The 25,080-nt window shown below is 39.7% G+C and overlaps 1 pseudogene across 1 annotated transcript in view; it reads right to left on the reverse strand.

The window, feature by feature from the left end:
- LOC310878475 (calpain-1 catalytic subunit-like) overlaps positions 1–17,628 on the reverse strand; it is a 53,267-nt pseudogene extending 35,639 nt beyond the window's left edge. Inside the window, exons 1-5 of the transcript XR_014571100.1 lie at positions 17,500–17,628; positions 16,086–16,335; positions 15,876–15,945; positions 14,906–15,024; positions 449–582 (exon numbers count right to left, since the gene is read on the reverse strand). The product of XR_014571100.1 is annotated as a calpain-1 catalytic subunit-like (transcript). The remainder of the gene's footprint in view (positions 1–448; positions 583–14,905; positions 15,025–15,875; positions 15,946–16,085; positions 16,336–17,499) is intronic.
- Between the last annotated feature and the right edge of the window lie 7,452 nt (positions 17,629–25,080).

Genomic DNA, 25,080 nt, shown 5'->3' on the forward strand with positions numbered 1-25,080 from the left:
GAAGTTGTCCTTAGAGTAAACTCACTTTGCGTAGGTCTTCTCCAACACAGTAAACTAGTAAACTCACTTTGCGTAGGTCTTCTCCAGCACAGTAAACTAGTAAACTCACTTTGCGTAGGTCTTCTCCAGCACAGTACAATTTACAATTTAGGCCTTTAGCAGACGCTCTTAATCCAGAGCGACTTACATTAAGCAAGAACAAAAAGCATGGGAATACATCACAAAAAAGCATTTATCATAAAACATGCGTAAGCTAAGAAAGTAACAGTGGAATATCTATATTATGAGACTATACATATAAACTATATATATATATATATATACTACTATGCTATACATATGTACTATGGCGTGCTATGACTATATACAATGCAATTATAGTGCTGTCTACATAACATGCTATAAGTCTGTATCAGATGCTATCTAATCAGTAAACTAGTAAACTCACTTTGCGTACGCCTTCTCCATCAGAGCGGGCCAGAACTCGTTGGGCGTAACGGAGTGGACGAAGATCAGTCTGCCGTCGATGGTTGGTAGTTTGTCATCAATGATCACGTCCACCCACTTCCCAAACCTCCAGAACTGTAAACATGGTAGTTTGTCATCAATGATCACGTCCACCCACTTCCCAAACCTCCAGAACTGTAAACATGGTAGTTTGTCATCAATGATCACGTCCACCCACTTCCCAAACCTCCAGAACTGTAAACATGGTAGTTTGTCATCAATGATCACGTCCACCCACTTCCCAAACCTCCAGAACTGTAAACATGGTAGTTTGTCATCAATGATCACGTCCACCCACTTCCCAAACCTCCAGAACTGTAAACATGGTAGTTTGTCATCAATGATCACGTCCACCCACTTCCCAAACCTCCAGAACTGTAAACATGGTAGTTTGTCATCAATGATCACGTCCACCCACTTCCCAAACCTCCAGAACTGTAAACATGGTAGTTTGTCATCAATGATCACGTCCACCCACTTCCCAAACCTCCAGAACTGTAAACATGGTAGTTTGTCATCAATGATCACGTCCACCCACTTCCCAAACCTCCAGAACTGTAAACATGGTAGTTTGTCATCAATGATCACGTCCACCCACTTCCCAAACCTCCAGAACTGTAAACATGGTAGTTTGTCATCAATGATTGATAACGTCCACTAAATGAAACATGGTAGTTTATCTGTCCACAATTTGCAACACTATAGGTTTTATTTTATTTTATGTTGAATCTAGAGTAGCAGCCTTTTGACAGCCTGTACTTCCAAACAGAACAGTCCTATAATGTGGTTGTATTAAATAACAGAACAGTCCTATAATGTGATTGTATTAAATAACAGAACAGTCCTATAATGTGATTGTATTACATAACAGAACAGTCCTATAATGTGATTGTATTAAATAACAGAACAGTCCTATAATGTGATTGTATTAAATAACAGAACAGTCCTGTAATGTGATTGTATTAAATAACAGAACAGTCCTATAATGTGATTGTATTACATAACAGAACAGTCCTATAATGTGATTGTATTACATAACAGAACAGTCCTATAATGTGGTTGTATTAAATAACAGAACAGTCCTATAATGTGGTTGTATTACATAACAGAACAGTCCTATAATGTGATTGTATTAAATAACAGAACAGTCCTATAATGTGATTGTATTAAATAACAGAACAGTCCTATAATGTGATTGTATTAAATAACAGAACAGTCCTATAATGTGATTGTATTAAATAACAGAACAGTCCTATAATGTGATTGTATTACATAACAGAACAGTCCTATAATGTGGTTGTATTACATAACAGAACAGTCCTATAATGTGATTGTATTAAATAACAGAACAGTCCTATAATGTGGTTGTATTAAATAACAGAACAGTCCTATAATGTGATTGTATTAAATAACAGAACAGTCCTATAATGTGATTGTATTAAATAACAGAACAGTCCTATAATGTGATTGTATTAAATAACAGAACAGTCCTATAATGTGATTGTATTAAATAACAGAACAGTCCTATAATGTGATTGTATTAAATAAAAGAACAGTCCTATAATGTGGTTGTATTACATAACAGAACAGTCCTATAATGTGGTTGTATTAAATAACAGAACAGTCCTATAATGTGATTGTATTAAATAACAGAACAGTCCTATAATGTGATTGTATTAAATAACAGAACAGTCCTATAATGTGATTGTATTACATAACAGAACAGTCCTATAATGTGATTGTATTAAATAACAGAACAGTCCTATAATGTGATTGTATTAAATAACAGAACAGTCCTATAATGTGGTTGTATTACATAACAGAACAGTCCTATAATGTGGTTGTATTACATAACAGAACAGTCCTATAATGTGGTTGTATTACATAACAGAACAGTCCTATAATGTGATTGTATTACATAACAGAACAGTCCTATAATGTGATTGTATTAAATAACAGAACAGTCCTATAATGTGATTGTATTAAATAACAGAACAGTACTATAATGTGATTGTATTAAATAACAGAACAGTCCTATAATGTGATTGTATTAAATAACAGAACAGTCCTATAATGTGATTGTATTAAATAACAGAACAGTCCTATAATGTGGTTGTATTAAATAACAGAACAGTCCTATAATGTGATTGTATTAAATAACAGAACAGTCCTATAATGTGATTGTATTAAATAACAGAACAGTCCTATAATGTGATTGTATTAAATAACAGAACAGTCCTATAATGTGATTGTATTAAATAACAGAACAGTCCTATAATGTGATTGTATTACATAACAGAACAGTCCTATAATGTGATTGTATTAAATAACAGAACAGTCCTATAATGTGATTGTATTAAATAACAGAACAGTCCTATAATGTGGTTGTATTACATAACAGAACAGTCCTATAATGTGGTTGTATTACATAACAGAACAGTCCTATAATGTGGTTGTATTACATAACAGAACAGTCCTATAATGTGATTGTATTACATAACAGAACAGTCCTATAATGTGATTGTATTAAATAACAGAACAGTACTATAATGTGATTGTATTAAATAACAGAACAGTCCTATAATGTGATTGTATTAAATAACAGAACAGTCCTATAATGTGGTTGTATTAAATAACAGAACAGTCCTATAATGTGATTGTATTAAATAACAGAACAGTCCTATAATGTGATTGTATTAAATAACAGAACAGTCCTATAATGTGATTGTATTAAATAACAGAACAGTCCTATAATGTGATTGTATTAAATAACAGAACAGTCCTATAATGTGGTTGTATTACATAACAGAACAGTACTATAATGTGATTGTATTAAATAACAGAACAGTCCTATAATGTGGTTGTATTAAATAACAGAACAGTCCTATAATGTGATTGTATTAAATAACAGAACAGTCCTATAATGTGATTGTATTAAATAACAGAACAGTCCTATAATGTGGTTGTATTAAATAACAGAACAGTCCTATAATGTGGTTGTATTACATAACAGAACAGTCCTATAATGTGATTGTATTAAATAACAGAACAGTCCTATAATGTGATTGTATTAAATAACAGAACAGTCCTATAATGTGGTTGTATTACATAACAGAACAGTACTATAATGTGATTGTATTAAATAACAGAACAGTCCTATAATGTGATTGTATTAAATAACAGAACAGTCCTATAATGTGATTGTATTAAATAACAGAACAGTCCTATAATGTGGTTGTATTAAATAACAGAACAGTCCTATAATGTGATTGTATTAAATAACAGAACAGTCCTATAATGTGATTGTATTAAATAACAGAACAGTCCTATAATGTGATTGTATTAAATAACAGAACAGTCCTATAATGTGGTTGTATTACATAACAGAACAGTACTATAATGTGATTGTATTACATAACAGAACAGTCCTATAATGTGATTGTATTAAATAACAGAACAGTCCTATAATGTGATTGTATTAAATAACAGAACAGTCCTATAATGTGGTTGTATTAAATAACAGAACAGTACTATAATGTGATTGTATTAAATAACAGAACAGTCCTATAATGTGATTGTATTAAATAACAGAACAGTCCTATAATGTGATTGTATTAAATAACAGAACAGTCCTATAATGTGATTGTATTAAATAACAGAACAGTCCTATAATGTGGTTGTATTAAATAACAGAACAGTCCTATAATGTGGTTGTATTAAATAACAGAACAGTCCTATAATGTGATTGTATTACATAACAGAACAGTCCTATAATGTGATTGTATTAAATAACAGAACAGTCCTATAATGTGATTGTATTACATAACAGAACAGTCCTATAATGTGATTGTATTAAATAACAGAACAGTCCTATAATGTGATTGTATTAAATAACAGAACAGTCCTATAATGTGGTTGTATTACATAACAGAACAGTCCTATAATGTGGTTGTATTACATAACAGAACAGTCCTATAATGTGGTTGTATTAAATAACAGAACAGTCCTATAATGTGGTTGTATTACATAACAGAACAGTCCTATAATGTGATTGTATTAAATAACAGAACAGTCCTATAATGTGATTGTATTAAATAACAGAACAGTCCTATAATGTGATTGTATTAAATAACAGAACAGTCCTATAATGTGATTGTATTAAATAACAGAACAGTCCTATAATGTGATTGTATTAAATAACAGAACAGTCCTATAATGTGGTTGTATTACATAACAGAACAGTCCTATAATGTGGTTGTATTAAATAACAGAACAGTCCTATAATGTGGTTGTATTAAATAACAGAACAGTCCTATAATGTGATTGTATTAAATAACAGAACAGTCCTATAATGTGGTTGTATTAAATAACAGAACAGTCCTATAATGTGATTGTATTAAATAACAGAACAGTCCTATAATGTGGTTGTATTAAATAACAGAACAGTCCTATAATGTGGTTGTATTAAATAACAGAACAGTCCTATAATGTGGTTGTATTACATAACAGAACAGTCCTATAATGTGATTGTATTAAATAACAGAACAGTCCTATAATGTGGTTGTATTACATAACAGAACAGTCCTATAATGTGGTTGTATTAAATAACAGAACAGTCCTATAATGTGGTTGTATTAAATAACAGAACAGTCCTATAATGTGGTTGTATTAAATAACAGAACAGTCCTATAATGTGATTGTATTAAATAACAGAACAGTCCTATAATGTGATTGTATTAAATAACAGAACAGTCCTATAATGTGATTGTATTAAATAACAGAACAGTCCTATAATGTGATTGTATTACATAACAGAACAGTCCTATAATGTGGTTGTATTACATAACAGAACAGTCCTATAATGTGGTTGTATTACATAACAGAACAGTCCTATAATGTGGTTGTATTACATAACAGAACAGTACTATAATGTGATTGTATTAAATAACAGAACAGTCCTATAATGTGGTTGTATTAAATAACAGAACAGTCCTATAATGTGATTGTATTAAATAACAGAACAGTCCTATAATGTGATTGTATTAAATAACAGAACAGTCCTATAATGTGATTGTATTACATAACAGAACAGTCCTATAATGTGGTTGTATTACATAACAGAACAGTCCTATAATGTGGTTGTATTACATAACAGAACAGTCCTATAATGTGGTTGTATTAAATAACAGAACAGTCCTATAATGTGATTGTATTAAATAACAGAACAGTCCTATAATGTGGTTGTATTACATAACAGAACAGTCCTATAATGTGATTGTATTAAATAACAGAACAGTCCTATAATGTGGTTGTATTACATAACAGAACAGTCCTATAATGTGATTGTATTAAATAACAGAACAGTCCTATAATGTGGTTGTATTACATAACAGAACAGTCCTATAATGTGATTGTATTAAATAACAGAACAGTCCTATAATGTGATTGTATTAAATAACAGAACAGTCCTATAATGTGGTTGTATTACATAACAGAACAGTCCTATAATGTGATTGTATTAAATAACAGAACAGTCCTATAATGTGGTTGTATTAAATAACAGAACAGTCCTATAATGTGATTGTATTAAATAACAGAACAGTCCTATAATGTGGTTGTATTACATAACAGAACAGTCCTATAATGTGATTGTATTAAATAACAGAACAGTCCTATAATGTGATTGTATTAAATAACAGAACAGTCCTATAATGTGATTGTATTACATAACAGAACAGTCCTATAATGTGATTGTATTAAATAACAGAACAGTCCTATAATGTGGTTGTATTACATAACAGAACAGTCCTATAATGTGATTGTATTACATAACAGAACAGTCCTATAATGTGATTGTATTAAATAACAGAACAGTCCTATAATGTGGTTGTATTACATAACAGAACAGTCCTATAATGTGGTTGTATTACATAACAGAACAGTCCTATAATGTGGTTGTATTACATAACAGAACAGTCCTATAATGTGGTTGTATTAAATAACAGAACAGTCCTATAATGTGATTGTATTAAATAACAGAACAGTCCTATAATGTGGTTGTATTACATAACAGAACAGTCCTATAATGTGATTGTATTAAATAACAGAACAGTCCTATAATGTGGTTGTATTACATAACAGAACAGTCCTATAATGTGATTGTATTAAATAACAGAACAGTCCTATAATGTGGTTGTATTAAATAACAGAACAGTCCTATAATGTGATTGTATTAAATAACAGAACAGTCCTATAATGTGATTGTATTAAATAACAGAACAGTCCTATAATGTGGTTGTATTACATAACAGAACAGTCCTATAATGTGATTGTATTAAATAACAGAACAGTCCTATAATGTGGTTGTATTACATAACAGAACAGTCCTATAATGTGATTGTATTAAATAACAGAACAGTCCTATAATGTGATTGTATTACATAACAGAACAGTCCTATAATGTGATTGTATTAAATAACAGAACAGTCCTATAATGTGGTTGTATTACATAACAGAACAGTCCTATAATGTGATTGTATTACATAACAGAACAGTCCTATAATGTGATTGTATTAAATAACAGAACAGTCCTATAATGTGGTTGTATTACATAACAGAACAGTCCTATAATGTGGTTGTATTACATAACAGAACAGTCCTATAATGTGGTTGTATTACATAACAGAACAGTCCTATAATGTGGTTGTATTAAATAACAGAACAGTCCTATAATGTGATTGTATTAAATAACAGAACAGTCCTATAATGTGGTTGTATTACATAACAGAACAGTCCTATAATGTGATTGTATTAAATAACAGAACAGTCCTATAATGTGGTTGTATTACATAACAGAACAGTCCTATAATGTGATTGTATTAAATAACAGAACAGTCCTATAATGTGGTTGTATTAAATAACAGAACAGTCCTATAATGTGATTGTATTAAATAACAGAACAGTCCTATAATGTGATTGTATTAAATAACAGAACAGTCCTATAATGTGATTGTATTAAATAACAGAACAGTCCTATAATGTGATTGTATTAAATAACAGAACAGTCCTATAATGTGGTTGTATTACATAACAGAACAGTCCTATAATGTGATTGTATTAAATAACAGAACAGTCCTATAATGTGATTGTATTAAATAACAGAACAGTCCTATAATGTGATTGTATTACATAACAGAACAGTCCTATAATGTGATTGTATTAAATAACAGAACAGTCCTATAATGTGATTGTATTAAATAACAGAACAGTCCTATAATGTGGTTGTATTACATAACAGAACAGTCCTATAATGTGGTTGTATTACATAACAGAACAGTCCTATAATGTGGTTGTATTAAATAACAGAACAGTCCTATAATGTGGTTGTATTACATAACAGAACAGTCCTATAATGTGATTGTATTAAATAACAGAACAGTCCTATAATGTGATTGTATTAAATAACAGAACAGTCCTATAATGTGGTTGTATTACATAACAGAACAGTCCTATAATGTGGTTGTATTAAATAACAGAACAGTCCTATAATGTGATTGTATTAAATAACAGAACAGTCCTATAATGTGGTTGTATTAAATAACAGAACAGTCCTATAATGTGATTGTATTAAATAACAGAACAGTCCTATAATGTGATTGTATTAAATAACAGAACAGTCCTATAATGTGGTTGTATTAAATAACAGAACAGTCCTATAATGTGGTTGTATTAAATAACAGAACAGTCCTATAATGTGATTGTATTACATAACAGAACAGTCCTATAATGTGGTTGTATTAAATAACAGAACAGTCCTATAATGTGGTTGTATTAAATAACAGAACAGTCCTATAATGTGGTTGTATTACATAACAGAACAGTCCTATAATGTGGTTGTATTAAATAACAGAACAGTCCTATAATGTGATTGTATTAAATAACAGAACAGTCCTATAATGTGGTTGTATTAAATAACAGAACAGTCCTATAATGTGGTTGTATTAAATAACAGAACAGTCCTATAATGTGGTTGTATTACATAACAGAACAGTCCTATAATGTGATTGTATTAAATAACAGAACAGTCCTATAATGTGGTTGTATTACATAACAGAACAGTCCTATAATGTGGTTGTATTAAATAACAGAACAGTCCTATAATGTGGTTGTATTAAATAACAGAACAGTCCTATAATGTGATTGTATTAAATAACAGAACAGTCCTATAATGTGGTTGTATTAAATAACAGAACAGTCCTATAATGTGATTGTATTAAATAACAGAACAGTCCTATAATGTGGTTGTATTAAATAACAGAACAGTCCTATAATGTGGTTGTATTAAATAACAGAACAGTCCTATAATGTGATTGTATTAAATAACAGAACAGTCCTATAATGTGATTGTATTACATAACAGAACAGTCCTATAATGTGGTTGTATTACATAACAGAACAGTCCTATAATGTGGTTGTATTACATAACAGAACAGTACTATAATGTGATTGTATTAAATAACAGAACAGTCCTATAATGTGGTTGTATTAAATAACAGAACAGTCCTATAATGTGATTGTATTAAATAACAGAACAGTCCTATAATGTGATTGTATTAAATAACAGAACAGTCCTATAATGTGATTGTATTACATAACAGAACAGTCCTATAATGTGGTTGTATTACATAACAGAACAGTCCTATAATGTGGTTGTATTACATAACAGAACAGTCCTATAATGTGGTTGTATTAAATAACAGAACAGTCCTATAATGTGATTGTATTAAATAACAGAACAGTCCTATAATGTGGTTGTATTACATAACAGAACAGTCCTATAATGTGATTGTATTAAATAACAGAACAGTCCTATAATGTGGTTGTATTACATAACAGAACAGTCCTATAATGTGATTGTATTAAATAACAGAACAGTCCTATAATGTGGTTGTATTAAATAACAGAACAGTCCTATAATGTGATTGTATTAAATAACAGAACAGTCCTATAATGTGGTTGTATTACATAACAGAACAGTCCTATAATGTGATTGTATTAAATAACAGAACAGTCCTATAATGTGATTGTATTAAATAACAGAACAGTCCTATAATGTGGTTGTATTAAATAACAGAACAGTCCTATAATGTGGTTGTATTAAATAACAGAACAGTCCTATAATGTGGTTGTATTAAATAACAGAACAGTCCTATAATGTGATTGTATTAAATAACAGAACAGTCCTATAATGTGGTTGTATTACATAACAGAACAGTCCTATAATGTGATTGTATTAAATAACAGAACAGTCCTATAATGTGGTTGTATTAAATAACAGAACAGTCCTATAATGTGATTGTATTAAATAACAGAACAGTCCTATAATGTGGTTGTATTAAATAACAGAACAGTCCTATAATGTGATTGTATTAAATAACAGAACAGTCCTATAATGTGGTTGTATTAAATAACAGAACAGTCCTATAATGTGATTGTATTAAATAACAGAACAGTCCTATAATGTGGTTGTATTAAATAACAGAACAGTCCTATAATGTGATTGTATTAAATAACAGAACAGTCCTATAATGTGATTGTATTAAATAACAGAACAGTCCTATAATGTGGTTGTATTACATAACAGAACAGTCCTATAATGTGATTGTATTAAATAACAGAACAGTCCTATAATGTGGTTGTATTACATAACAGAACAGTCCTATAATGTGGTTGTATTAAATAACAGAACAGTCCTATAATGTGGTTGTATTAAATAACAGAACAGTCCTATAATGTGATTGTATTAAATAACAGAACAGTCCTATAATGTGGTTGTATTAAATAACAGAACAGTCCTATAATGTGATTGTATTAAATAACAGAACAGTCCTATAATGTGATTGTATTAAATAACAGAACAGTCCTATAAGCTGTAGAGAAAGCTTGACGTATCCTCTTTCATTCTGCATTGACACTCTGTGAGGTCTTAGTAGCCAAAAACATCACATTTGACCTGAATTCAGCTTGTGTGTACAGTAGGTACAGTAGGTGACCTTAATCACTATAAACACGCCCGTTTCTACGAATACTGGACTACTCACCCCGGTGCGTGCCCGTTTTTCCTCCCGGAACTTTCCCCAGTGAGGGGGATAACTTTGTAATATGCTATTGGCTGTTTGTATTCTTTTTGGAAAAATATAAAAAGATACTCCTGTGGAAAGGCTATATTATTTGACTTATATTGAACCTATAAACAATTTAGTATTATTTAGTATATGTAAGGTTTTGCCCCCTCAAATGGTACCTCGTCAGATAATCCCCACATATCCTACAACAACTTCTGTGAACAGACTTCACTGTAGTAGCTTTTCATAAATTATATTTGTACTTAGGCTGTTCTGCTGTCATGAAAGTTTATAGTTAGAGAAATTCAAAGTCCAGCCGTCTGCTGTCTAGCCTCTCCCACCCCTCACTGGGGAACATTCTGGGAGGAAAACAGAAACGGGGCGAGTAGTCTTGTTACCGTTTCTACTACTGTGGACTCTTACAATAGAGCGTCGCAGTCCCTCCCCCTTTCAGAACAACGAGTGGCCCAGGAAATGGTTCTCCATTCATTTTCTCCATAGGCTTTTCCTAAAGAATTTATTCTAAAGACGGTTACGCCGCGGACAAAGCCAACTCGGATTGTGACAAATCATGACAATGAACACAATGTTTTGGGCCGATCAAATAATTTATAAGAAGAAAAACAACAAAAATAGTGTTGTAACCTGCCGTTTTTTCTACTTTCTAATTATTTGTTTGGCCCAAAACATTGTGTTTATTGTCATGATGTGTCACGACAAGAGTTGTCTTTGTCCGCGGCGTAAACGTCTTTAAATAAATACTTTCTGAAAAGTCTATGAGGAAAATGAACGGCGATTTCTTTTCCGGGTCTTTCGAGGGGGCGGGACTGCGACGCTCTAGTCTACAGTATAAACAGAGTGTTACCCTGAAGTGGAACAGTCTACAGTATAAACAGAGTGTTACCCTGAAGTGGAACAGTCTACAGTATAAACAGGGTGTTACCCTGAAGTGGAACAGTCTACAGTATAAACAGAGTGTTACCCTGAAGTGGAACAGTCTACAGTATAAACAGAGTGTTACCCTGAAGTGGAACAGTCTACAGTATAAACAGAGTGTTACCCTGAAGTGGAACAGTCTACAGTATAAACAGGGTGTTACCCTGAAGTGGAACAGTCTACAGTATAAACAGAGTGTTACCCTGAAGTGGAACAGTCTACAGTATAAACAGAGTGTTACCCTGAAGTGGAACAGTCTACAGTATAAACAGAGTGTTACCCTGAAGTGGAACAGTCTACAGTATAAACAGAGTGTTACCCTGAAGTGGAACAGTCTACAGTATAAACAGAGTGTTACCCTGAAGTGGAACAGTCTACAGTATAAACAGAGTGTTACCCTGAAGTGGAACAGTCTACAGTATAAACAGAGTGTTACCCTGAAGTGGAACAGTCTACAGTATAAACAGAGTGTTACCCTGAAGTGGAACAGTCTACAGTATAAACAGAGTGTTACCCTGAAGTGGAACAGTCTACAGTATAAACAGAGTGTTACCCTGAAGAGGAACAGTCTACAGTATAAACAGGGTGTTACCCTGAAGTGGAACAGTCTACAGTATAAACAGGGTGTTACCCTGAAGTGGAACAGTCTACAGTATAAACAGAGTGTTACCCTGAAGTGGAACAGTCTACAGTATAAACAGAGTGTTACCCTGAAGTGGAACAGTCTACAGTATAAACAGGGTGTTACCCTGAAGTGGAACAGTCTACAGTATGAACAGGGGGGGGTGTTACCCTGAAGTGGAACAGTCTACAGTATAAACAGAGTGTTACCCTGAAGTGGAACAGTCTACAGTATAAACAGAGTGTTACCCTGAAGTGGAACAGTCTACAGTATAAACAGAGTGTTACCCTGAAGTGGAACAGTCTACAGTATGAACAGGGGGGGGTGTTACCCTGAAGTGGAACAGTCTACAGTATAAACAGGGGGGGGTGTTACCCTGAAGTGGAACAGTCTACAGTATAAACAGAGTGTTACCCTGAAGTGGAACAGTCTACAGTATAAACAGAGTGTTACCCTGAAGTGGAACAGTCTACAGTATAAACAGAGTGTTACCCTGAAGTGGAACAGTCTACAGTATAAACAGGGTGTTACCCTGAAGTGGAACAGTCTACAGTATAAACAGAGTGTTACCCTGAAGTGGAACAGTCTACAGTATAAACAGGGTGTTACCCTGAAGGGGAACAGTCTACAGTAAACAGAGTGTTACCCTGAAGTGGAACAGTCTACAGTATAAACAGGGTGTTACCCTGAAGTGGAACAGTCTACAGTATAAACAGAGTGTTACCCTGAAGTGGAACAGTCTACAGTATAAACAGGGTGTTACCCTGAAGTGGAACAGTCTACAGTATAAACAGAGGGGGGTGTTACCCTGAAGTGGAACAGTCTACAGTATAAACAGAGTGTTACCCTGAAGTGGAACAGTCTACAGTATAAACAGAGAGTTACCCTGAAGTGGAACAGTCTACAGTATAAACAGAGTGTTACCCTGAAGTGGAACAGTCTACAGTATAAACAGAGTGTTACCCTGAAGTGGAACAGTCTACAGTATAAACAGGGTGTTACCCTGAAGTGGAACAGTCTACAGTATAAACAGGGTGTTACCCTGAAGTGGAACAGTCTACAGTATAAACAGAGTGTTACCCTGAAGTGGAACAGTCTACAGTATAAACAGAGTGTTACCCTGAAGTGGAACAGTCTACAGTATAAACAGAGTGTTACCCTGAAGTGGAACAGTCTACAGTATAAACAGAGTGTTACCCTGAAGTGGAACAGTCTACAGTATAAACAGGGTGTTACCCTGAAGTGGAACAGTCTACAGTATAAACAGGGTGTTACCCTGAAGTGGAACAGTCTACAGTATAAACAGAGTGTTACCCTGAAGTGGAACAGTCTACAGTATGAACAGAGTGTTACCCTGAAGTGGAACAGTCTACAGTATAAACAGGGGGGTGTTACCCTGAAGTGGAACAGTCTACAGTATAAACAGGGGGGGGTGTTACCCTGAAGTGGAACAGTCTACAGTATAAACAGAGTGTTACCCTGAAGTGGCACAGTCTACAGTATAACAGGGTGTTACCCTGAAGTGGAACAGTCTACAGTATGAACAGAGTGTTACCCTGAAGTGGAACAGTCTACAGTATAAACAGAGTGTTACCCTGAAGTGGAACAGTCTACAGTATAAACAGAGTGTTACCCTGAAGTGGAACAGTCTACAGTATAAACGGGGGGGGGGTGTGTTACCCTGAAGTGGAACAGTCTACAGTATAAACAGAGGGGGGTGTTACCCTGAAGTGGAACAGTCTACAGTATAAACAGAGTGTTACCCTGAAGTGGAACAGTCTACAGTATAAACAGGGTGTTACCCTGAAGTGGAACAGTCTACAGTATAAACAGGGGGGGGTGTTACCCTGAAGTGGAACAGTCTACAGTATAAACAGAGTGTTACCCTGAAGTGGAACAGTCTACAGTATAAACAGAGTGTTACCCTGAAGTGGAACAGTCTACAGTATAAACAGGGGGGGGTGTTACCCTGAAGTGGAACAGTCTACAGTATAAACAGAGGGGGGTGTTACCCTGAAGTGGAACAGTCTACAGTATAAACAGAGTGTTACCCTGAAGTGGAACAGTCTACAGTATAAACAGGGGGGGGTGTTACCCTGAAGTGGAACAGTCTACAGTATAAACAGGGGGGGGTGTTACCCTGAAGTGGAACAGTCCACAGTATAAACAGAGTGTTACCCTGAAGTGGAACAGTCTACAGTATAAACAGAGTGTTACCCTGAAGTGGAACAGTCTACAGTATAAACAGAGTGTTACCCTGAAGTGGAACAGTCTACAGTATGAACAGAGTGTTACCCTGAAGTGGAACAGTCTACAGTATAAACAGGGTGTTACCCTGAAGTGGAACAGTCTACAGTATAAACAGAGTGTTACCCTGAAGTGGAACAGTCTACAGTATAAACAGAGGGGGGTGTTACCCTGAAGTGGAACAGTCTACAGTATAAACAGAGTGTTACCCTGAAGTGGAACAGTCTACAGTATAAACAGGGTGTTACCCTGAAGTGGAACAGTCTACAGTATGAACAGGGTGTTACCCTGAAGTGGAACAGTCTACAGTATAAACGGGGGGGGGGGGGTGTTACCCTGAAGTGGAACAGTCTACAGTATAAACAGAGGGGGGTGTTACCCTGAAGTGGAACAGTCTACAGTATAAACAGAGGGGGGTGTTACCCTGAAGTGGAACAGTCTACAGTATAAACAGAGGGGGGAGACTTACCCTGAAGTGGAACAGTCCACAGTAGTCCTGGTCAAAGCTCTGCTCCAGAGGAACCACCTGCTCCAGGATGTGGTTCTGGAACGTCAGAGCTCCGATGGACGCCAGAAACCAGCAGTTCCCTGATTGGATAATAATACATAAATATAATAAACCAGCAGTTCCCTGATTGGATAATAATACATAATTATAATAAACCAGCAGTTCTCTGATTTCCTATGGTCTCCATATAAACAGGCAAAACGGTGAATCCGCAAAACCTATGACATCATGGCTCACGTTGGCTCACAGCGCATATGTTTATTACATTGATGCAGAGCCATATCATTATGATATAATGGAGTTCCTGAACAAGCCTCCCTCCTCGCCTACAAAGTGCTGCTCATCAGCGATGGTGAATGTAAAACCATGATGTAAATAAAAAGCCTTGTGATAGACGGCAGCCTCGGCAGCAGCGTTTATGTATTATAAAATATATACCATCCCGTGGCGCGCCCAGAGCAGTGTTGCGCTGCTTGCGTGAAGGGCTTCTTCTTCTTGTACGTGGGTGACCTGTCTATTTGGCAGCCCGTTATCGTCACCTAGCGACAGTATAGCATAATAGCACATCATATCATAACGTGTGCGTTCTCGTGTAAAGGGTAAGAAAAAATGAGAACGCAACGGGACTTTGACGTGTTATATGGAGATCGTCGCCGTCTAAAAGAGGCCTTACAATGTAGTCACAATATGACTGAAAGTACACTTACAATGCAGTCACAATATGACTGAAAGTACACTTACAATGCAGTCACAATATGACTGCCCCTCCGATACGCCCAAAGGGCCCTTAAAGTGCCCTACCTATGGCCTGCTCAACACCTGTGGCCCTCATCAAGAAGATAAGGGCCAGCAGTCAGCTTTATTTCCCTCCCTCTTGACATAGCGATATGTGTTCTCAGTTCTCAATGGGTTAACAGTTCAGTTCACTTACCTACTATGCCTTGGCCAAAGTCAAACCTGGACACTCCCTCTACGATGAACTCTGGGTTTGGAACAATGCTCTGAAACAGAGCAAGACAGGATGTCAAAACCACGTTTTATATTCCATAGATCTTACCCTGGGTCTCATATCAACATTATATTCCATAGATCTTACCCTGGGTCTCAGACTCATATCATCATTATATTCCATAGATCTTACCCTGGGTCTCATCCACACCACCCTGGCCAGGTCTGTAGGGCTGAGCAGGTCCTGGCCGATGGAGTTGCGGTCGGGGGTGAACATGTCGTCGATGTAGCGGACCCCGCGGGCCAGACAGTACTGGGTGAGCTGCCGGTAGTCCTGCTGGAGAAACATCTCCGGGTTGGACAGGCTGCCTCGGCCCTCCTGCTTGTTACGCTCCTCCATGATGCTCATGCACACTCCTGGAGTATTCATCTCTGCTGCTGGCCTGGAAGACATGGAGGACATGGTGAGAACACAGAGGACATGGTGAGAACACAGAGGACATGGTGAGAACATGAACATGGAGGACATGGAGAGAACATGGAGAACTGAATAGTCTACACTGGGGTTAAGGTTAGAGAGTAGTCTACACTGGGGTTAGGGTTAGAGAGTAGTCTACACTGGGGTTAGGGTTAGGGAGTAGTCTACACTGGGGTTAAGGTTAGAGAGTAGTCTACACTGGGGTTAGGGAGTAGTCTACACTGGGGTTAAGGTTAGAGAGTAGTCTACACTGGGGTTAGGGAGTAGTCTACACTGGGGTTAAGGTTAGAGAGTAGTCTACACTGGGGTTAGGGTTAGGGAGTAGTCTACACTGGGGTTAAGGTTAGAGAGTAGTCTACACTGGGGTTAGGGTTAGAGAGTAGTCTACACTGGGGTTAGGGTTAGAGAGTAGTCTATACTGGGGTTAGGGTTAGGGAGTAGTCTACACTGGGGTTAGGGTTAGAGAGTAGTCTACACTGGGGTTAGGGTTAGGGAGTAGTCTACACTGGGGTTAGGGTTAGAGAGTAGTCTACACTGGGGTTAGGGTTAGAGAATAGTCTACACTGGGGTTAGGGTTAGGGAGTAGTCTACACTGGGGTTAGGGTTAGAGAGTAGTCTACACTGGGGTTAGGGTTAGAGAGTAGTCTACACTGGGGTTAGGGTTAGGGAGTAGTCTACACTGGGGTTAGGGTTAGAGAGTAGTCTACACTGGGGTTAGGGTTAGAGAATAGTCTACACTGGGGTTAGGGTTAGAGAGTAGTCTACACTGGGGTTAGGGTTAGAGAGTAGTCTATACTGGGGTTAGGGTTAGAGAATAGTCTACACTGGGGTTAAGGTTAGAGAGTAGTCTATACTGGGGTTAGGGTTAGAGAATAGTCTACACTGGGGTTAGGGTTAGAGAGTAGTCTACACTGGCCTCAGGGCTGCACTTTGACAGTGTAAAACTATCCCACACGTCATGTGGAGTTGTAAAAAGTTATGCAACTCACGCATGCTTTCTACGAGGTTTCTATGAGCAGCACACCACACACTGTAAACGGACTGTAAACTAAACTGTACACATTTATACCACAAAGCATCAACATAAACTTCACACTGACTGACTGTACATTTATTTTAGAAGACTCACCTTTAGTAGACACTCGTAGAGAGGCTGTGAGAGAGAGAGAGGGTGAATCTCACCTGAGAACACCTGAGAGAGAGAGACAGAGAGACACAGAGAGAAAGAGAGAGAGAGAGAGAGAGAGAGAGAGAGTGAGTGAGAGTAAATCTCTCTGGAGCACCTGAGAGAGAGAGAGAGAGAGAGAGAGAGAGAGAGAGAGAGAGAGAGACACAGAGAGTGAATCTCCCTGGAGAACCTGAGGCAATTACTGTTTACCGGACTCCACCTCCTTAAGAGAGAGAGAGAGAGAGAGAGAGAGAGAGAGAGAGAGAGAGTGTGTGTGTGTGTGTGTGTGTGTGTGTGTGTGAGAGTGTGTATGTGTATTGTGTATACATGCGTGTGTGTGCGTGTGTATGTATGTGTATACATGCATGCGTGCGTGTGTATGTATGTGTATGCATGCGTGCGTGTGTATACATGTGTGCGTGTGTGTGTATGTGTATACATGCGTGAGTGCGTGTGTATGTGTAAACATGTGTGCGTGTGTATGTGTAAACATGTGTGCGTGCGTGGGCTGTCAGCAATCAAAGTTAATCATTAGTAATTTTGTGTCAGAAGAACATCCCATTTAACGAACATGTCCTATTATATAGATATAATCTAGATATAATTATCACACTTATCACTTATCATTATCATAACTGTTGACGTTACTCTGCATGTCAGGACGCTGTTTTATACCACGTTATGTGAGCTGTGTGTGTGTGTGTGTGTGTGTTCAGTGTCTGCAATAATTGGCAGTCGCCATATATGGAGAAGGCGATGCTTTCTGTACCCGTGATCTGTATCCTGAAGCACTTGTTGTAGAGTTTTCTCAAGTTTGCGCATCCACTATTGTTTGTGTTCAAGAAATGCCTTGTAGAATTTGAATGCAAATAAAGATGTTAAATGTGTGCGTGGCCCACATCAGTGGGTGCTGTGTCACCCTATAGGGTGCTGTGTGTGTCACCTTAGGGTGCTGTGTGTGTCACCTTAGGGTGCTGTGTGTGTCACCTTAGGGTGCTGTGTGTGTCACCTTAGGGTGCTGTGTGTGTCACCCTATAGGGTGCTGTGTGTGTCACCTTAGGGTGCTGTGTGTGTCACCTTAGGGTGCTGTGTGTGTCACCTTAGGGTGCTGTGTGTGTCACCTTAGGGTGCTGTGTGTGTCACCTTAGGGTGCTGTGTGTGTCACCTTAGGGTGCTGTGTGTGTCACCTTAGGGTGCTGTGTATGTCACCTTAGGGTGCTGTGTGTGTCACCTTAGGGTGCTGTGTGTGTCACCTTAGGGTGATGTGTGTGTCACCTTAGGGTGCTGTGTGTGTCACCTTAGGGTGCTGTGTCAACTCGTATGATAGTTTTTGGTGAATCCTCCCCCAGAATAGGGATGCTGGGGTTCAAGTGGTTAAATATGGATGAAAGAGTAATTTACAGGCATGACTTTTGGGGTTTTTAAGGCCAGGGTTAGGGCCCTAAGAGGGGTAGGGCCCTAAGAGGGGTAGGGCCTTAAGAGGGGTAGGGCCCTAAGAGGGGTAGGGCCCTAAGAGGGGTAGGGCCCTAACCCTTTTAGGCCAGTCAATCTAAGATTTGACCCAGAAGCAGCACATTTGGGTACATTTGGGCAAGTAGCCGTTTTGAGCCCAACAAGTGTTTTTTGTGCAAAACTAACTGGGGTGAGGACCTTTTTTTTTTGATTGACAGTCCTATTTGGTGTGGAGCTGGGTAAGGGTTACCCTAAGGCAAGGTAAGGTAAGGTAAGTCTGTGTGTTCCAGAGCTCAATTATTGTGTTCCCATCAGCACGCACACACACACACACACACACACACACACACACACACACACACACACACACACACACACACACACACACACACACACACACACACACACACACACACACACACACACACACACACACACACACACACACACACACACACACACCGGTCGAGCAGGCTCCTCTGCCACCCTGGCATAATCTCTTTGTAAAGAATGGGTCATTGAGCTGAAATATGAACTGAGGTGAATGTTTGTGATGTTTTTTTGGAACACTCTTTTAGAGCAAGTCTCATCGCGCCACTCTTAAAAAAACAAAGCAAACATAGCACTAAAAACACATGCACGCACACCTGCACGGCCGTCCTTATGCACACCTAAGGAGGGACAGACGTCTTGCATGTCTTAATGACTGTTGGTAGGGCGTTCCACATTCTGGTGGCATAGGAGCGAAATTAATTTAGTCCCTTGTTTGTGCCGAATCTGGGTTGCACATGGTTTGTTGAACTCCCTCTGGTGTTGTGGGTGTGGACTTTGTTGACATTAAGGAAGTATCTAGACAGGTACATGGGTATCTTAGTGAAGTATTTAGACAGGTACATGGGTATCTTAGTGAAGTATTTAGACAGGTACATGGGTATCTTAGTGAAGTATTTAGACAGGTACATGGGTATCTTAGTGAAGTATTTAGACAGGTACATGGGTATCTTAGTGAAGTATTTAGACAGGTACATGGGTATCTTAGTGAAGTATCTAGACAGGTACATGGGTATCTTAGTGAAGTATCTAGACAGGTACATGGGTATCTTAGTGAAGTATCTAGACAGGTGCATGGGTATCTTAGTGAAGTATTTAGACAGGTACATGGGTATCTTAGTGAAGTATTTAGACAGGTACATGGGTATCTTAGTGAAGTATTTAGACAGGTACATGGGTATCTTAGTGAAGTATTTAGACAGGTACATGGGTATCTTAGTGAAGTATTTAGACAGGTACATGGGTATCTTAGTGAAGTATTTAGACAGGTACATGGGTATCTTAGTGAAGTATTTAGACAGGTACATGGGTATCTTAGTGAAGTATTTAGACAGGTACATACATGGGTATCTTAGTGAAGTATTTAGACAGGTACATGGGTATCTTGGTGGTGTATCCAATCTTGTGGACCAGACCCATTGCAAGATGCTGTACTCTGTCGTCGACCCTAAGCCATTCCAGCCTGTCAAAGTGGGCAGGGGTGAGGTGGGTTCGGGGAGTGAGGCCAAGTAGTAGCCTGACTATCACAGACTGTAGTCATGTGATCAGATTGAGTCACCATGCTGTAGTCATGTGACTCTATACAATAACATCCATGTGTCAATCATCACCGCTGTGTCACTGTACAGCTCTGTGACAGACAGAGCTGAAAACAGCAGAGCTACAAGCTCAACAAGGCGTGACGTCGTGACACGTTGCGAGCTTGTAGATCTGCCGATTTCGGGAAAACCTTGTGACTGTTGTTATGACATGTGGGACGTGGCTGCTGTTTGTTCAACAACTGCATTGTTGCTATTCTTGTTAAAGCCTTTAACAATTAACAGCATGTTAAATCATCATGAACTAGAAATCAGTGCCTCTCTGTGAACAGGTCTCACCAGGATAGGAGCGTTTTTTGGAAAGTTTCGTGCAGTTTTCATGATCTGCGGCATCTTGTACAAAACGGGCCATCTTAGCCAATCAGGATGGAATTATGATAAATCAAACAGACCCGTCTTGATCACATGACTATAGGGAGCATGTGTACCTGTTAGCGTGATATGTGGATAAAATCCTGAAGGAGAAATATCAAAGCCTGGTGGTGCTATAAAGAGCATAATGTGAAAGATGCAGGTCAAAGGTTTTTCCTTGGCCTCTAGGGAGTGTGCATACAAAGTTTTACACAGATCGGTGCAGTTATAGGTTAAAAAAAACACACGAATCTGCCAGTTTTCAAGGGGCCTAGTGGGAATGTGCATGAAAAGAAATCAGTCAGCCAGCCAGCCAGCCAGCCAGCCAGCCAGCCAGTCAGTCAGTCAGTCAGTCAGCCAGTCAGTCAGTCAGTCAGCCAGCCAGTCAGTCAGTCAGTCAGCCAGCCAGCCAGCCAGCCAGTCAGCCAGCCAGTCAGTCAGTCAGTCAGCCAGTCAGCCAGCCAGCCAGCCAGTTTACCAACCAGCCAGCCAGCCAGCCAGCCAGCCAGCCAGCCAGTCAGCCAGACAGCCAGCCAGCCAGTTTACCAACCAGCCAGCCAGCCAGTCAGCCAGCCAGTCAGCCAGCCAGTCAGTCAGCCAGCCAGCCAGCCAGTCAGCCAGTTTACCAACCAGCCAGCCAGCCAGTCAGCCAACCAGTCAGCCAGCCAGCCAGCCAGCCAGCCAGCCAGCCAGTCAGTCAGTCAGTCAGCCAGTCAGTCAGTCAGTCAGTCAGTCAGTCAGTCAGTCAGTCAGTCAGTCAGCCAGTTTACCAACCAGCCAGCCAGCCAGCCAGCCAGCCAGCCAGCCAGTCAGTCAGTCAGTCAGTCAGCCAGCCAGCCAGTCAGTCAGTCAGTCAGCCAGTCAGTCAGTCAGTCAGCCAGTCAGCCAGCCAGTCAGTCAGCCAGCCAGCCAGTCAGTCAGTCAGCCAGCCAGCCAGTCAGTCAGCCAAGCCCAACACACACCGGCTCCGTCCGACGCGGCGCAACGTGTTTCCGCGCGGCGCCGCATGGAAAATAGAACTGGTTCTATCGGCGCGCGGCGGCGGACGCCGGTGTGCGATAGGTTCATTGAAAATAATGGAGGCGGCTGTTTTGACGCGCGGCGGTCGCAGACGGTGTGTGATGGGCTTCAGTCAGTCAGTCAGTCAGTCAGTCAGTCAGTCAGCCAGCCAGTCAGCCAGTCAGCCAGTCAGTTAGTCAGCCAGCCAGCCAGCCAGCCAGCCAGCCAGCCAGTCAGCCAGCCAGCCAGCCAGCCAGTGAAGTTGAGTTGAAAATACAACGAGTCCCTGCTTGTACATTGATTTCTACATTGATTACAGTATTCATACTTTTACTGTAAGTGAGAGTTGCTGCGTGGAGGCACCCTGAGGTGCCCCATGCAGCGCCCGCTCTGCGTGGAGGCACCCTGAGGTGCCCCATGCAGCGCCCGCTCTGAGAAGCCCTGCCGTACAGTGTCGTACAACGCCCCAGGCCGAGGTTACGTAATCTACATAATCCCATCCGTTCTGCTTTGTGACATGAAATGATGAGGAATGAGACTCAAATGGCAAACCTGCTCCATCTTGTTCTCCTTCTCCTCAAAAGACACCCAATGAACCCCACACACACACACACACACACACACACACAGTCACACACACACACACACACACACACACACACACACACACACACACACACACACACACACACACACACACACACACACACACACACACACACACACACACACACACACACACACACACACACACCCAATTAACCTGGCCCGTGAGAAACTGAGAATCCTACGTCCTCAACATTCCCCTAAAGGGAGAAACACCTCCAAACAGCCCCTTAATAGTACACTACACTGTGAGCCCTGCAGGCATATTGAGTACACCAAAGTTTTATGTTACAAATGTTGAAGGAAACATTATATTTTTGAAACAAAGCATTGCTGCCTCATCAAAGTTGGTATTGTGACATTGTATATTATCAGATACTTGCACGTGTCATTATTAGCACCACTTTACCCGAATACAGCTCCAGCAGTGGAGTTAGGTGGTTTTCTCTGGCATTGACCGTTCTTATCAATGACAGAGAAAACCTCCTAACTCCGCTGACAATGGATCTCCAAGCTCCACGTTTGATTATCGTACACACACACACACACACACACACACACACACACACACACACACACACACACACACACACACACACACACACACACACACACACACACACACACACACACACACACACACACACACACACACACACACACACACACACACACACACACACACACACACACACAACCTGATGCATGCATTCTGGCTCTGTCATTACAGGTGAAAATATAATAATATAATATATGCATTCTGGCTCTGTCATTACAGGTGAAAATATTCAGAGAATGTCAACAAAATGTTCAAAGATCTTTTTAATTAATAGTTAGTGTGTGTGTGTGTGTGTGTGTGTGTGTGTGTGTGGGGGGGGGGGGTTGTGGTGTTTAATAGGGTGTGTGTGTGTGTGTGGGGGGGGGGGCTGGGGGAGGAGGGGTTTGTGGTGTTTAATACCAAGAAAGAAAAGAAAGAAAGAAAGAAAGAAAGAAAGAAAGAAAGAAAGAAAGAAAGAAAGATGTGAGTACTAGCGCCGGTGACTATAAAAAATCAACTTGAAGTTTTCTCTCCATTTCATTATTTTGCTCCAGGCTCTCGTTGTGTCATCTCACTGTACGTTACTGTACAACATAATCAATGAGATGATTGACAGAAGAGGAACGAGTTATAATAAGGTCAGCGTTATGAATGGAAAACCTGCTTTTGTTCATGTGAAGAAAATAAAAGAAAGAACCTGCTTGTTCATGTGAGGAAAAGGAAAGTAAAGGTCTTAAACTGTACAGCCCCCCCCCCCCCCCCCCCCGGGCAAGGCAGTGGAACGTTTACTGTATATACTGTATACTGTACCCCCCTAATCCCCCCCCCCCCCCCCACCCCCCGGGCCATGTCCAATCATCGCCATCTGCCCCTAACATGCAAATCTATACATTCCTGTTCCATGTCTAACCCATTCTGACCTGAGATCAGATTCTAGAAATGTCAGTCGTTCTTCGATTTTTCAAAAATAGCAGACCTACAAGCTCGTAGCGCGCCACTCGGTGGCGCGCTATGAGCTTGTAGATCTGCTATTTTTCAATAGCTAAAGCATAACATGATGCCGACACCAAAATGGGTTCCCGTTCAGAATGGGTTAATAACAGTGCAGATACCAAAGGGCAAGGTGGAGCCTGCGGAACCGCTGCGGCTGCATGGGAGTCTGGTGCAACGCACATGCAGGGCCTGACCTGGTGAGACGTAGGAGGGGCCCGCGGACAGGAGTCAAACCCACAGAGCCTATCGTCCTTCCACACGCCAGAATGGTATACCTCCCAGTCCCGGCAGAGTATAGTTCAGGAGGAACGGATTGTGTGGCCCTGGTTTTTCCCTGATGGGAGTGATCCGAGGGTAGCTATACTGGGACGTAAGTCGGGACTTGATCACTCCCGGCTGGGTCACCTGAGTGAGGGGTATGATTCACCCAGGAGTCAGCCCAGCTCCTAATCCAGACAACAGTCTTGTCAAAACTCGACTAATGTAACTCCCTCCTTACTGGCCTACCAGCATGCGCACTTAAGCCTCTCCAGCTGATCCAAAATGCCGCAGCTCGCTTGGTCTTCAACCAGCCAAAATTCTCACATGTCTCCCTCCACTGGCTCCCGGTCGCTGCCCGCACAGAATACAAAACTCTGATGCTGGCATTCAAAGCAACCGAAGGTATGGCTCCCCCATATCTTGCAAGTATGATTGAACCCTACAAACCCTCCCGCGCACTCAAATCAGCAAACGCAGGGAAGCTGGAAGTACCCTCACTAAAAACGCCGGGACAACGCTCCACACGTCCCAAACTCTTCTCCCTTCTGGCTCCAAAACTGTGGAATGCACTTCCCATTGCAGTCAGAACTGCAGCATCACTCCCAATCTTCCGCCGTAGTCTGAAAACCCACCTTTTCAGACTCCATCATGGCCCATAGCACTTACCCTACCCCCTTAGATAGCATTTATGTA

Source organism: Protomyctophum parallelum, assembly GCF_964188405.1.
Source record: "Protomyctophum parallelum genome assembly, chromosome: 20".
NCBI lineage: Eukaryota > Metazoa > Chordata > Actinopteri > Myctophiformes > Myctophidae > Protomyctophum > Protomyctophum parallelum.